The sequence below is a fragment of the Macrotis lagotis genome, chromosome 2 (assembly GCF_037893015.1).
Source record: "Macrotis lagotis isolate mMagLag1 chromosome 2, bilby.v1.9.chrom.fasta, whole genome shotgun sequence".
NCBI classification, from domain to species: Eukaryota; Metazoa; Chordata; class Mammalia; order Peramelemorphia; family Peramelidae; genus Macrotis; species Macrotis lagotis.
This window is the reverse complement of record NC_133659.1, coordinates 167,245,174-167,258,739: the sequence shown is the minus strand read 5'-3', so window position 1 is coordinate 167,258,739 and position 13,566 is coordinate 167,245,174.

Genomic DNA, 13,566 nt, shown 5'->3' with positions numbered 1-13,566 from the left:
ATTGAAATTTTGGGGCGGCTAGGTGGCCCAGTGGATAGAGCACTGGCCCTGGAGTCAGGAGTAACTGAGTTCAAATCCAGCCTCAAACAATTAATAATTCCCTAGCTGTGTGGCCTTGGGCAAGCCACTTTACCCCATTGCTTTGCAAAGGAAAAAAAAAGAAAAATTGAAATTTCTTGAATTCCACATTCTCTCTTGAAGGTCCCTTAAGGCTCTAATTGTATCAAATTATGATGATTGCTTCTCTGGCATTATTCCAAAATGGCAAAACTCCATTCCAGCAAGCATGGCATCATGTAGATGGAATCAAGAAAATTTTTAGCCTAGGATTAGTTTGAATGGTCTTCCATCCAAAGGTTTGAATAAACTGTTCCTTGGCACAGAGGTCTTTGTGGATACTAAATTGTAGGAATCAGATGAATGGTAACACTTAAGAAATAAAGATTTTCTCTATTCATAAATAACTTAGGGAGGCAAACAGGGATAAATGACATGCCTAGAGTCACACAGCTAAAGAGTCTGAGACTGGATTTAAATTCAGGTCTTCCTGACTACAGGCCTGGCGCGATAGCATTCACTGCATCACTAAGAAAAGGTCAAGGACTAGTTGAATAAGGTCCTTGGGAGTACTTGTAGGCTTAAGAGCAAAATTCCTGAATCCTCTTCATTTTGCACTAAATAAACTTTGCAAACAACTGGCACAAATTAAAATATTATTTGGAATGCTGAACTGTACTTAAAACTTACCAAGAAGCTCCATACTTACCATAGGGACAGAGTTAGCACTTTGGGGAGAAGGATATGTAAAATTTACTGGATTTAATAAGCAGGTAATAGAAAAACCAAAGAGGTACCCAGGAAGAGGAGATGAATTTCTAGGTGTCAGAGGTGAAGTGACCTGAGTGAATCTGTCATTTAATTAATATTTATTAATTACCTACTATATGCCAGTCAATGTGTTAAGCACTGGTGGACATAAAAAAGAGACAAAAGACAGTCATTGAATTTAATGACCCAGTAAAGGAACATGTACACTGATATGTGTGATGAGAGGTAATATAACGATTGTCCCACAGGGATTCAAAAGAGAGACTGAGTGACTTTGCCTCAAAGACTAGTAGTCTGGAAAGAGAGATATGGCAAAAGATGGAATATTAAAAAGAGGATAAAAATGTGAACCACAAGGCAGCATAGTGTTACTGTTACTTTTCAGAAAGAACAGGTATGGATAGATAGATAGATAGATAGATAGATAGATAGATAGATAGATAGATAGAGATAGATTGATATATTTTGGTGTTAATATTTTTATGGTACTTAAAATATAGCAAAATCTTTGCATGTATTATCTTTAACTTTTTCTATCTTTCTTTGTTCCTTTTCTTTCTCTCTTTTTTCTTTCTTCCTTCCTTCCTTCCTTCCTTCCTTCCTTCTTTCCTGGCAGATATGAAAAGCACTGAACACTTTTTAATTCCTTTGATTTTTGAAGATACCTGTGGTGAAGACCTAATATGAATAATATCATTCTTATTTTAGAGTGAGGAGGAAAGTATAATTAGTAAAGTATGATTAGTAAAGCGGAAGTTCAGAAGATAAAACACAATGTAAAGGAAAAGAGCTTTTCAGAAATCAGGGAAGCATTCCTTACCTTAGAATATCCTGAGATTTTAATAGCCCCAGTGAAAAGGCTAGGGGAACAATGTATACTAGGCATAAACCTTTTTTCTTATTCCTAGTCTTATTCCAGCACAAGATCCTAATAGGAATCTGGGAACTGTAATCAGGTCATCACCAGAAGAAAAGATTGAGCCTCTCTGACTGTGTTAGTGTACTTACTAAGTGTATGCAGTTTCCTTCTGGCTGACAAGAGCACTATAATACTGAAGAGAGTCCATATACTTTCAGTCTCTCTGGAAGCTAAAGATGGTGATGCTGACAGATAGCTATTGAAAAGAAAACCCGGAGAGTATAGCCTATAGACACATTCAGAAGAGGCACACAGAATCATGATACAATAGTGAAGTGGGACGTGAATTAACTATATACCATTGAGATCTTTGAAGGCAGGGACTATCTTTTTTTTTCTTTGTTCTTAACACCAGTATATGGTAATGCTTACTGATCAACACATCTATTTGATCTCTCTCCCTAACAAAAATATAACAGATTATAACTTTTTCATCAACCAAAAGGTGGAAAATCTAACAGCATTTTAGATCTACTAAACTGACAGGAAGGAACTGATTGCTTAGATGAAAATGATGGGAAAGCATAAAGGGAATTAGCTTCTCTATTCTAGAATTTATGTAAGAGAAGGATACGAAATTGGTTTGACATGACACCTTTGATTGGGGAAAAATGGATTTCAATAAATTTCACTTGCTGGATATGTCATAGTGATGATTTCTTTCACAGATACAATCAGAAGGTCACTGAAGGAATTTGCAATTCTCAGATTTGTTGATTCTGTTATCTCCAAATAGATGCTCTTTCCAAGACAGGACACTGCTTTTCCTATTACTTTTTAGTATATTTTCTTTTAGGCAATCCACTGTAAAGTCTTAGGTACTTCACTGTCCTTAGTTGGGATGGGAAATAAATTAGATCTAAACCTTCTACATGGGGCTGTGATTTCCAGTTAAGGCAGATTCACCTGGGTGAATCATTCAGGTAGGTAAACTATCCTAGTGAGGCTTGTAAAAAAGGGAGGTTCTGGTCATTAGGATGAGGGTGGTAAGGCATTTTCAAAATTGTAGGTGGATTACATTTTTGTTGGGGAGATAATTGGGATAGCAGAATTTGGGGCTGTTCCTGTTTCCTCTTGGCAGGATTTTCCAGAACTATATAAAGGGGCTCTTAGTGACACTGCAGTCATCTTCAGATCACCATTCTTCATCTGCGCTGGAGTATCTGGTGAGTCTAAGATTCTTTAGCACTAATCTCGGGACTGAAATTTCTCTTGAAGGCTGAAAGTCATTATAGGCAGTTTGGTAGAATGGGCAGAGCCCTGACCTTGGAATCAGAAGTCCTGGGGTCTAGATCCTAGTCCCTGCTCTGTCTCTAATGAGCTATGGGACTTTAAGGATATCACTTCAACTCATCTGAAATCAGTTTCCTCCTTTATAAAACATCATTATTGGCCTAAAGGCAATCTTGGAGATGTTTTTCTGCCTATACATATATGAAATACTATGAATGGATAATTTCATATTATCTACCCAAGAAATCCTTGTAGCCACTTTTAATATATCCTAATTATTATTGAAATGAACAAAGTTAATTAAAGAGTCCTGGTCAGAAATGAAGAGATCTGTTTCTAAATCTTTATTTATTACTAATCAATCACTTCAATTTTTTGTTTACAAAATTAATATAATATGATCATTAAAGATTCTTCTCTTTTTTTTAACCTCCTAGATCCTTTTAAAACTGAAATTCTAAGGTATGAGTTATAAACCCATCAGGTTGAAAAAGCAAATCTATATTTAAAGCAAGAAGACCTGAGTTTAAATTCTGGTTCTGCCATTTTACAACTTCTATGACCTTTGGCTATTTAGTGGGTCTCAGTTTCCTCACTTGAAAAAAGAATGAATTAGATTTGAGGATCTCATTCTCAAGATTCACTCTTATTTTGATCCTTTGATAAAATGAGTCTCATGAGTTTACTTGTATGACTAGGGGAATTAAGGCAAGACTGATGAAAGGTAATAATGATACCAATTGGTATTGGTAATTTTAGTTGGCTTTCTTGTGAATAGGCTTGAAGTCTAGGTCATATAGGAAAATAAAGAGATTCAGAAGAAGAGTAGGAAAGACCTTCACTTAAAGGATTCTTTGGAATATGCTGAATCTTTTTTTTGTCCCATGCTTCTGTAGTGGAGTCCAATGACTGAGATATAGAATTTCTCCCTAGGTCATCACAGTCACCTATCTGAGGGTGAGTTCCTGGGGAAGTTTGGGACCTCTTGTCTTGTCTCTGTACAGCTCCTGTTAAATCCCCACCCTACCAGATTTTAGTCAAAGCCTTTTGAAGTGATAATGATGAAGATGATAGAAATCTGGGTTTTTCATAAGATTAGCTAGAATTTCAGTGACTTCAGTCCTTTGCCCTCAAAGTTTTGGCAATGCTTTTTGACCATTTATGATACCACAGACCCATGGAGCATTCATTCAACAGGGGTTAATTTGTAACAGAGATGACAGATCATTTGTTTCAGTTCTATCATTTTTTTCAGATGTGGACTCTAGGTCCAGAGTAACTTTATCCTTCAAGTTTACCTTTGTTGCTTATATGATCTTGTTTCCATGTTGCCTCTTTCTTTGAATTGTGAACTTCTTAAGGTCATGGACTATGATTTTATCTGTTGCAAGGCAAATGGGGTTAAGTGGCTTGCCCAAGACCACACAGCTAACTTTCTCTACTCTTATATTATATATATAGTAATAGGTCCAGAGATTTTATATATTTGGAAAATGAAGACAAAGGTAGAATTAGCTAAAGAGTAGTGAGTAGAGGAGTAGTTAAACTAGAAGGCAAAAAATACATTTGGAATCTGGACAATAATCATGGGAATTCTTCCATGACTCATGATTTCATTGATCTGTTTCTCTCCTACCTGTCCATGACTTAGGCTAGGATATTTATGTGTTGCTTTGCCCTCCAAAACTTGTGCTCCTGATAAAGCAGAACTTAACTTGGTATGTACTCAGATGATATGGAAATTATCTTTTGTTTATCCTAAATTAGATTCCTTTCCAATGAGGACACATCTTCCAGTGCTTGTGCTCCTTGAGACTCCATGTCATTTAGGAAATAGCAAACCACTCCAGTATCTTTATCAAGAAAACCCCAAATAGGATCACAAAGAATTGGACATAATTGAACAAGATGTTGAAGAGGAGTATGAATGAAGGAATAATAGCATCAGTTCATGTTTCTTTAGAACTTTACATTATATAGGAAACTTTCAGCAAATGAAAGCTCCATAAAGTCCATAGGTTATCCTACTTTTGTTGTTTTTATTGTTTAGTCATTTTTTTCAATAAAGTCTGAGTCTTTGTGACCCTATTTGGGGTTTTCTTCATAAAGATACTGGAGTGGTTTGCTGCTTCCTTCTGCAGTTCATTTGACAGATGAAGAAACTGAGGCAAGGGGGCGGCTAGGTGGCACAGTGGATAAAGCACCAGCCCTGAAGTCAGGAGTACCTGGGTTCAAATCCGGTCTCAGACATTTAATAATTACCCAGCTGTGTGGCCTTGGGCATGCCACTTAACCCCATTGCCTTGCAAAAACCTTAAAAAAAAGAAACTGAGGCAAACAGTGTGAAGTGACTTGTCCAGGGTCACACAGCTAGTAAGTGTGTGAGGCTAGATTTGACCTCAGGAAGACGAGTTTTTCTTTCTCCAGACCCAGTACTCTAACCACTGTGCCAGAGTTGCCTCAGGAAAAAGATGTTCACTTGTTTCAGTTGTGTCCACCTATAAATAGATCCTATTTTAGAGATGGTAAGATTGTACAACTACTGAATGCCAGATTAGGAGTCAAGTATTCTAACTTCTAGTCTAGTGGTCATTTTACTAACCTCAACACTAGTCCAAGAGACTTCTAAGGTCATGAACTCAGATCTTCCTGACTTTGGAAATACTTATCTATGAATACTATTGTCTTTCTTTCAGATACCCTGAGATACAGGAAAGATGTCCTACCAGAATCAGCAGCAGTGCAAACAGCCTTGCCAGCCACCTCCCAGTTGGTCACAACTTTGCCAGCCCAAGTGTCCAGAGCCATGCCCTCCTAGGTGCCCAGAGCCTAGCCTTCCTAAATGCCCAGAGCCTAACCTTCCTAAATGCCCAGAGCCTTGTCTTCCCAGATGCCCAGAGCCTTGCCTTCCCAGATGCCCAGAGCCTTGCCCTCCTAGGTGCCCAGAGCCATGCCTTCCTAGGAGCCCAGAGCCATGCTTTCCTAGGTGTCCAGAGCTATGCCCTCCTAAGTGCCAAGAGCCATGCATTCCTACATGCCAAGATTCATGCCCTCCTAGGTGCCCAGAGCAATGCACACCACATCAGTGCTGGCAGAAATATCCCCCATGTGCTCCACCTTGTCAGAAGTAGTACTTCTTTTCAGAAATGGAGTAATAGTGTCAAACATTGGTAGGACCATGAAACACGAGAATGAACATATCTACAGAGGCTTGGGCTCCACTTTCCTCTCTCCATGTCCCTCTAACTTTATTTTGCCCTGTATGGAACACCTGAGAAAAGATCCTTTGTTCCTGGAGCTACAATCATTTCAGAAACAAGATTTCCACCTTACTCCTTTTTCCCAGCTCCTTCTTTCCATCTCCTCTGATGAGAGACAGCAGAGAATGGATCAATTTACTCAATATTAGGTTACCTGGAACTTCAGGGGAATCAGCTCTCAGATTCCTTGGTCCCCTGCCTCTGTATGCACTCTTCCCCCTGCAGCAACCTGGGAGGGTAATCTCTATCCCTGGGCCCCTGTAACTCTTCCCACTGCACCAAATAAAGCATAAGTTTCATTGTGAGATGTGAATTGTTTTCTCCTACCTTCCTAGACTTCACACAATTTGTCAAATGCTGTCTTTCCAGATTCATGTTCCGTGGTGGGGTTTAGACTATTAATGAGAATAATAGGATCAGTTCACATACACATAGAGACATGCACATGGATGTCTACACATAAATACACATACATACATACATACATACAAATAACTATTTATCTAGATCTAGATCATTTCGTGTCTTCCCAAATTCTTTATATCTCTTATTATCTCATTTATTCCTGACATCAACTTCATGAGTTGGGCATGGTTGAGATTATTATCTTCATTTGTCTGAAGGGAAATCTGAGACACTAAGAGATTGTATAATTTGTTCAAGGTTACAGAGTGCCCCTATCCTTTACTTCTATGTCCTGCATCATATTTCTTTTTCAAGTAAATGTTATTCCATTTTCAGTTTGACATTTTATTCTTCCTATGCCATTCCCAACTGAGAAAGCAAGAAGAAGAAAATGTTTCTTTAGGTTGCTAGGTGGTACAGGAGATAGAGCACTGGGCCTGGAGTCAGGAAGACTCGAGTTCAAATCTAGTCTTAGATTCTTGCTATATGACCCTGGGCACATTACATAATCTCTATTTGCCTCAATTTCCTCAAAAGTAAAATGGAAATTATAACAATACATACCTTGCAAAGTTGGTGAGGATCAAATGAGATTTGTAAAACCCTTAGTAAAACCAGACACATATTAGCTGCTATATAAATGCTTAATTATTTATTGCCTTCCCTTTCCTATAGAACATGTAGACAAATTTACAAAGTGATCTTTTCCACATACATGTTTATGTATATATATATATGCTTGTATACATGTTATTGAAGTAGCATATTATATATAATTGATATATGTGTCTCTATGAGCACATTTATAAAGAGGCATATATATATATATATATGTATGTGTGTGTATATATGTATATCTTTAAATATATTGTGTGTACACCCACAGAGTAAGAGGGACATATACATATATGTGTGTGTGTATATATGTGTGTGTGTATAAAATGTGTGTGAACATATATAAAAAGCATATTATGTATACATATATTTAAATACATACCACAAACATATATCATATGCATATCCATACATATGTACATCTATATGCTGCAATCTGCATTCTGAGTCCTTTATGAACCTTTACATTAGGAGACCTCAGTTCTACTGTTCAAAAATAAATTTGGGGAAAAAAGTACTGCATTTATTTTCAGATGACCTAAGTACAAATTTTCACTTAACCTTCTCCTTATTTGAAGAATCCTTAGGGACTAATTTAGTCTCTTTGTTTTAGCATCCTAGTCATTTAAATGATAGAACTGATATGACTGACCTTTAAACATATTTCAGATTAAATATTTTCTTAGTGTGAGGTTTGCTCTTTTAAAACATTTTTCTGTTTAAAAGTGATGACTTGAGATGAATTCTTTCTAGAAATATGCTGCATCTATGAGCAATTGCAAAATCTGGTAACTAGTTATGGAAAATTATTAGATTTGGAAAAAGTTTAAATACCCCTGACCAGGGATCTGGAGGAAAATCTGAGAGAAAATTTCAAGATTTATGCATTCATTCAACAAATATTATAGCATGTCCTTATATTGATGTAGTTGTGTCTTTGAACCAGTTAGGTTTTCTTATGGAATGTGAGATTTATGAAATGCTTACCCCTTTTCTATGCCTTTTTTTACTTTTTTGAAAAATAAATCTTTTCTTTTTATGTTTATCCAAAATTTTTATTTTTTGGATTCAAAGACTATCTAATCATTTGATACATCTTTTGCCTCCTAATTTTCTTCATATAAGTAAAGCTTCTAAAATATCAATTTTGAGAAAATCCTTCTAATCAATTTTTTATGATATTGCCTTGCACATTTCATCCTCTATAACCTCTACCACCTTATTTCGTGCTTAGAAATAAACAAATCATAAGAAAGTCAATGAGGATTTAATCCTTTTCCTGTGGCAGAAATTTCTCTTTGTCTCAAATCAATGATTCAGTTCTACTCCTTGTCCTTTCCTTAATAATTTTCTTACCCATTTAAATGGTAAGACATGCAAAGTGTTTATAATTTTGCACTCCCCCCACCTTGTGAATGCTAGTTGGCCTCAGTAGCTCAAATTTCACTGTTCATGAAGTAGGATGTTACTCATGGAGACACAACAATTTTTTTCTTTATTTTTTTTTAAAAACTGTTTTCCAATTATATACAATAGTAGTTTCTATCATTTTTGTAAGGTTTTGAATGTTACAAATTTCCCCCACTCTCCCTTCCCTCCACCATCCCCCCACAGAAGGCAGTCTGATAATCTTTACATTGTTTCCATGCTATACATTGATCAAAATTGAATGTGTTAAGAGAAAAAAGATAGACCTGAGAAAAAAAATAAAATATCAGGGATAGCAAAATTAAAAAAAAAAAATTGAAGGTAGCATTCATTGGTCTTTGTTTTAACTCCATTTCTTTCTCTGGATACAGAGGGTATTCTCTGTCACAGAACCCTAAAATTATCCCTGATTATTGCACTGATGGAATGACCAAGCCTGTGAAGGCCATCACTACCATGGGCACAACATTTTTCCAAAGGCAGTGTTCTCTGTGGAATGATTTCACACAGACTCTCAAAATACTACAAAAAAGCAGTAAGGATAAATAAAGCATAAAAGCTTTATGCTAGGAGTTGGATAAATGTGTTTATAAAACACATTAAAGATAAATATATATTTTATTTTTGTATTTTATATTTATAATAAATATATTTAAAAATAAAACTGCCCAAAGGAGATTATAATCCAGAGTAAGTAATAATATTTATGACATGACACAAAAACAAAGTTCAGGAGATTATAAATAGAATACCAGTCAACTTGGGAATCCATGATGAAGCAGGATTGCTCTTTGTAGGAAACATCTGTCCTATCTTAGTTTTCATGTCTCTCTCAGCTATACATCCTGGCCTCTGCCATTTCCCTTGACATGATCTCCGAATCTTAATTGTATTATGCTATCATGAGCTTCCGATCATTGACTCTCTGTTGAGTGACTGTTGCAAGTGAGAGAAATTGTCATTTACTGTTAGGACTTCATCTTCCTACTCACTCCCTAAAGCTGTCATTAATGTTATTACTGTTTTTTTCTTTCCGGGCAGGGAGCTTACTGCTCTATCACTGTGATGTCACCTTAGGCCATCATGTCTTATAATAATTAGCCCATTTTAAACATTTTTGTCATGGCATTCATTTATTATACAAAAGATACATAAGAGGTCACTCAGGAAGCTGTCAAGACCATAGACCATTATAGACAAGTCCTATCCTTCAGTGCCTTCCTAGCAGGCAGGAATTCATGGAACTCCTCTCTTGTGCCAGGGTTCAGACTTTTTGCTTCTCACATAGCTAATAGCTCCTGAGCTTGGAACAGATGCAAACCTTTTCAAGGACTTTTTCAGCTCTCATTTCCCCCCAAAGATATTATAAATTTCAAGGAGAAATTTTGTCATCCTGGAGGGGTTTCAATAGATCTAGTAACCCTTACCTTTCATTACTACTGCTGTAACAATGGTCTTAGAACCCATCATGAGAGTCCTCAGAGATGTGATAATAGAGACATGACTTTTCTCTGGGGAAGGGAAGGTTTCATGGAAACCTTTAAGCTAAGAGTAAGGTTTTAATGGAAAAGATTGGGTGAGGTGGGGGATGTTGTTTCAAGAATGTGGAACACATTAGAAAAGAGAGGAAGACATCAATTCTTATGCTTTGACCAGTATAACCTTGACTGGAGTATAGATAGATCTCTTGGGGTTGGAAGAGTGGCTTGGAAGAAGCTGCCTTCTGGGGGAAGAGGGGAAGCATCACCAAGAAGAAAACCCATTGTCCAATATTGGTGGATGACATTGCTACCAGGCTAGTACTCCTTATCCTCAGGATCCAAGTCCAATAGATCAGAAGAAATGCTTTTAGGAAATGTGATATTATGTTGTGATAATTTGTGTACAGTGTGCATTTGGGAAAACTTAATTCATAAGAATTAAGTCATAAGATTCTCTTATCCAAGCTATAGCATTTTCCTCCTTCAAACATTAATATCCAACATATTTTTATCAAGGGTTGATCACATACATAATTCTTTGGTAGATATGAAAGATTCAAAGACAACAAAGGAATGAAATCTTCCTTCAAGTAGTTTGTATTTTATAATCTGCCATATCAGTTCCTGTCCATCTTACCTCTGCAATAGCACCAAGACCTCTTTCTATTGGAAATTCCTCCAAATCAGATCTCTAGATCTCTAGAGATCAAACTTGGGGGGAACCAAGCCTCTTGATTGAGCACTCGTTGGAACCATCTACCTTTCCTGACACTGCCCAAGTACCCTTCTCTGATTTCTGTTTTGCTCTGAAAATCAAAATTAAGTCAACACTATGGGTGCCACAACAAAGGGAATATTAATGGATTATTCCAGTCTTCATCTTTGGGACTTTCCAGACTTTAACTCTTCCCTAACACCATTCTTCCTAAATATCTTGTTCTCACTATTAAAATGTAAGCTCCTTGAGGATAAGAACTGTGTTAATTTTTATTGGTATCTCTAGGTCTTAGCATACTATTTGTCACTTAGAAAAAAATTTAATAAATATTATTCATTCATTCATTCAATCATCCAAAGCTCCTGAAGTAATCTCCTCCATCCTACTGCTATTACCATCACCTTCTTTTTTTGGAGCATAACAATACTTTATAGATAATATTTTCATTTCTTTTCTCTAGCCCTCCCTAAGTAACTTGAGTTTGATATATATACACATAAGGGAGATTTCTGTGTTCCCTTACCAAAGAAAGTGAGTTTAATCACTTTCTAATGGCTGCTTTACTGGAACAGGGTTGGCCTTGTAATAAATATTTGGAGAGAATCTTAGACTCTTTTAGCAATGTCTGGGGTGAAATTCTCATTTAAGCGAAGTTTAGGTAGCCTGTTCTGAACAGGATCCTCCCATCCTTTTTAGGTACTATGACTCCTCTAAGAATCAGATTTAGGGATTTGGTTTTATTTTATTTCAAATCTAAATGCATATGGTAGAGTCCTCAGACATAGCTGTTCAAGAAATGACAGTATTAGAGCTAGAATTCCAGAAGCCTCAAGGTGATTCTTTGATTTAGAATTAGATAAGGCTGTGCTCTGAAAGAACTGACACTCTCCAATTTCCAAAGAATGAATAAATAAAATTGGAAGGTTATGCCTATGCCTAATTTGGGGGGAGATATTTATTTTTGCTATACCATTGATTTACATTTATTTTATTGGAAATTGAGGGGATGCCCATCAATTGGGGAATGATTGAACAAGTTAAAGTATATGAATATTATGGAGTACTATTGTTCTTTATCAAAACATAAAGGGTCAGACTCTAGAGAAGCAAGGAATAAATTACAGGAACTGATGCTGAGTGAAGGGGAGAACCAAGAGAACATTCTATACACTAACAACTACGAACTGATCAACCTTGATGGATGCAGCTCCTTCCAGCAGTTTAGAAGGTTAGGACAACCCTGGGAGACCTGCTAAAGACAATGCTATCCACATCCAGAGGAAGAAAAACCAAAATAAAACAAAAAAAATCTACAGAATCTGAATAAACATCACATTTACTTTTTAAAAATTTCTCTTATGTTTTCCTTTCTTATTTCATGTTTTTCTTTCTTTCCCCTTAATCCTAATTTCTCATACAGAAAATGACTAATCTGTAAACATGTTAATCACAAATGTGTATGTACAATATTTACCAGATTGTTCACCACTGAGGGGAGGGAGGTTGGAAGGAAATTATGTAACTTAAAAACATGCATATGTATGTGGATGAATGTTGAAAAACTTTCATAACATAATTGGAAAAATAAAGTACAATAAATTTCTTTTGTGTTAATTTAAGTAGTTCAATGAAACTGAGGTTCAATGGGGTCTGAAAACTGGAGAAAAAAATTAGTTGGGCCTTGAAACAATAGCAGAGAGCATATGCCCCCCAAAATTCATAGAGGTAACAGAGAACCAAGTAAAAGTGGTAAAATATAGCAGATCTGTCCTTTTATGGGGGGAGGCCTGGGTAATCATTGTTTACTTTCTGGATTAGTCCTACTCTAATTTCCTCTTTGATTTGGCTACTAGGTGAATCTTCCTTGAGTACAGTTCTAATCACAGTACTTCCCTGTGCAAAAATTCTTGACGACCCACATTCACCACTAAATATTATCTAAGGTCATTAGTCTAACTTTCCAAGTCCAGTATGGTCATGGTTCCAACTTCCCTTTCCAGGCTTGTCTAATAAAATTTCCCTTCAAGAATATTATCTAACCACCAAGCTTAAATAGGTTTTTCCAAAAGTTGTGTAGTCATTTCTCACCACCATATTCCTGCTTACAAAATCTCCTATCCATGACTGTTTTTCAAATCTTCCCCTTGCTTCAAGACCTAGCACTGTTGGTACCTCCTCTACCCACCTTTACTTCACAGATAATCCAGTGGCAGTCATGTATCCTCCCTCAGATCTCTCAGGACATTTTATTTTTATTACTTTCCAATGTCTTCAGTAAATTTCCATTTGCACTAGGATTTTTGATATATTTTGTTCTGTTAGTTTTCAGATTCTTGAAGATAGAGATTATTCCTTCATAAATCTTAGAATCTTTACTAATGTCTAGCATAGTAGCTCACACATTCATCAATATTCTAAGGATTTCTAATTTTGTTGGTCTAGGCACTCTTGCTTAATGCAGGTTGTGACCCAAATATACCTTGATTGATAGACTTTGATAGCTTCTATGACAGAAAAATCCATACCCACTGCCAAACTGAAGAACCTGCACTGTCCAAGCAGGTGCTTGTAGCACTTTTAGAATCTTGCCATCCTAAAGCTGGAAGAGTTCCTAGAGAATATTTAACACAACTATAACATATTTTCTACAAAACCCCCAAAGAAATAGCCAAAGAATCT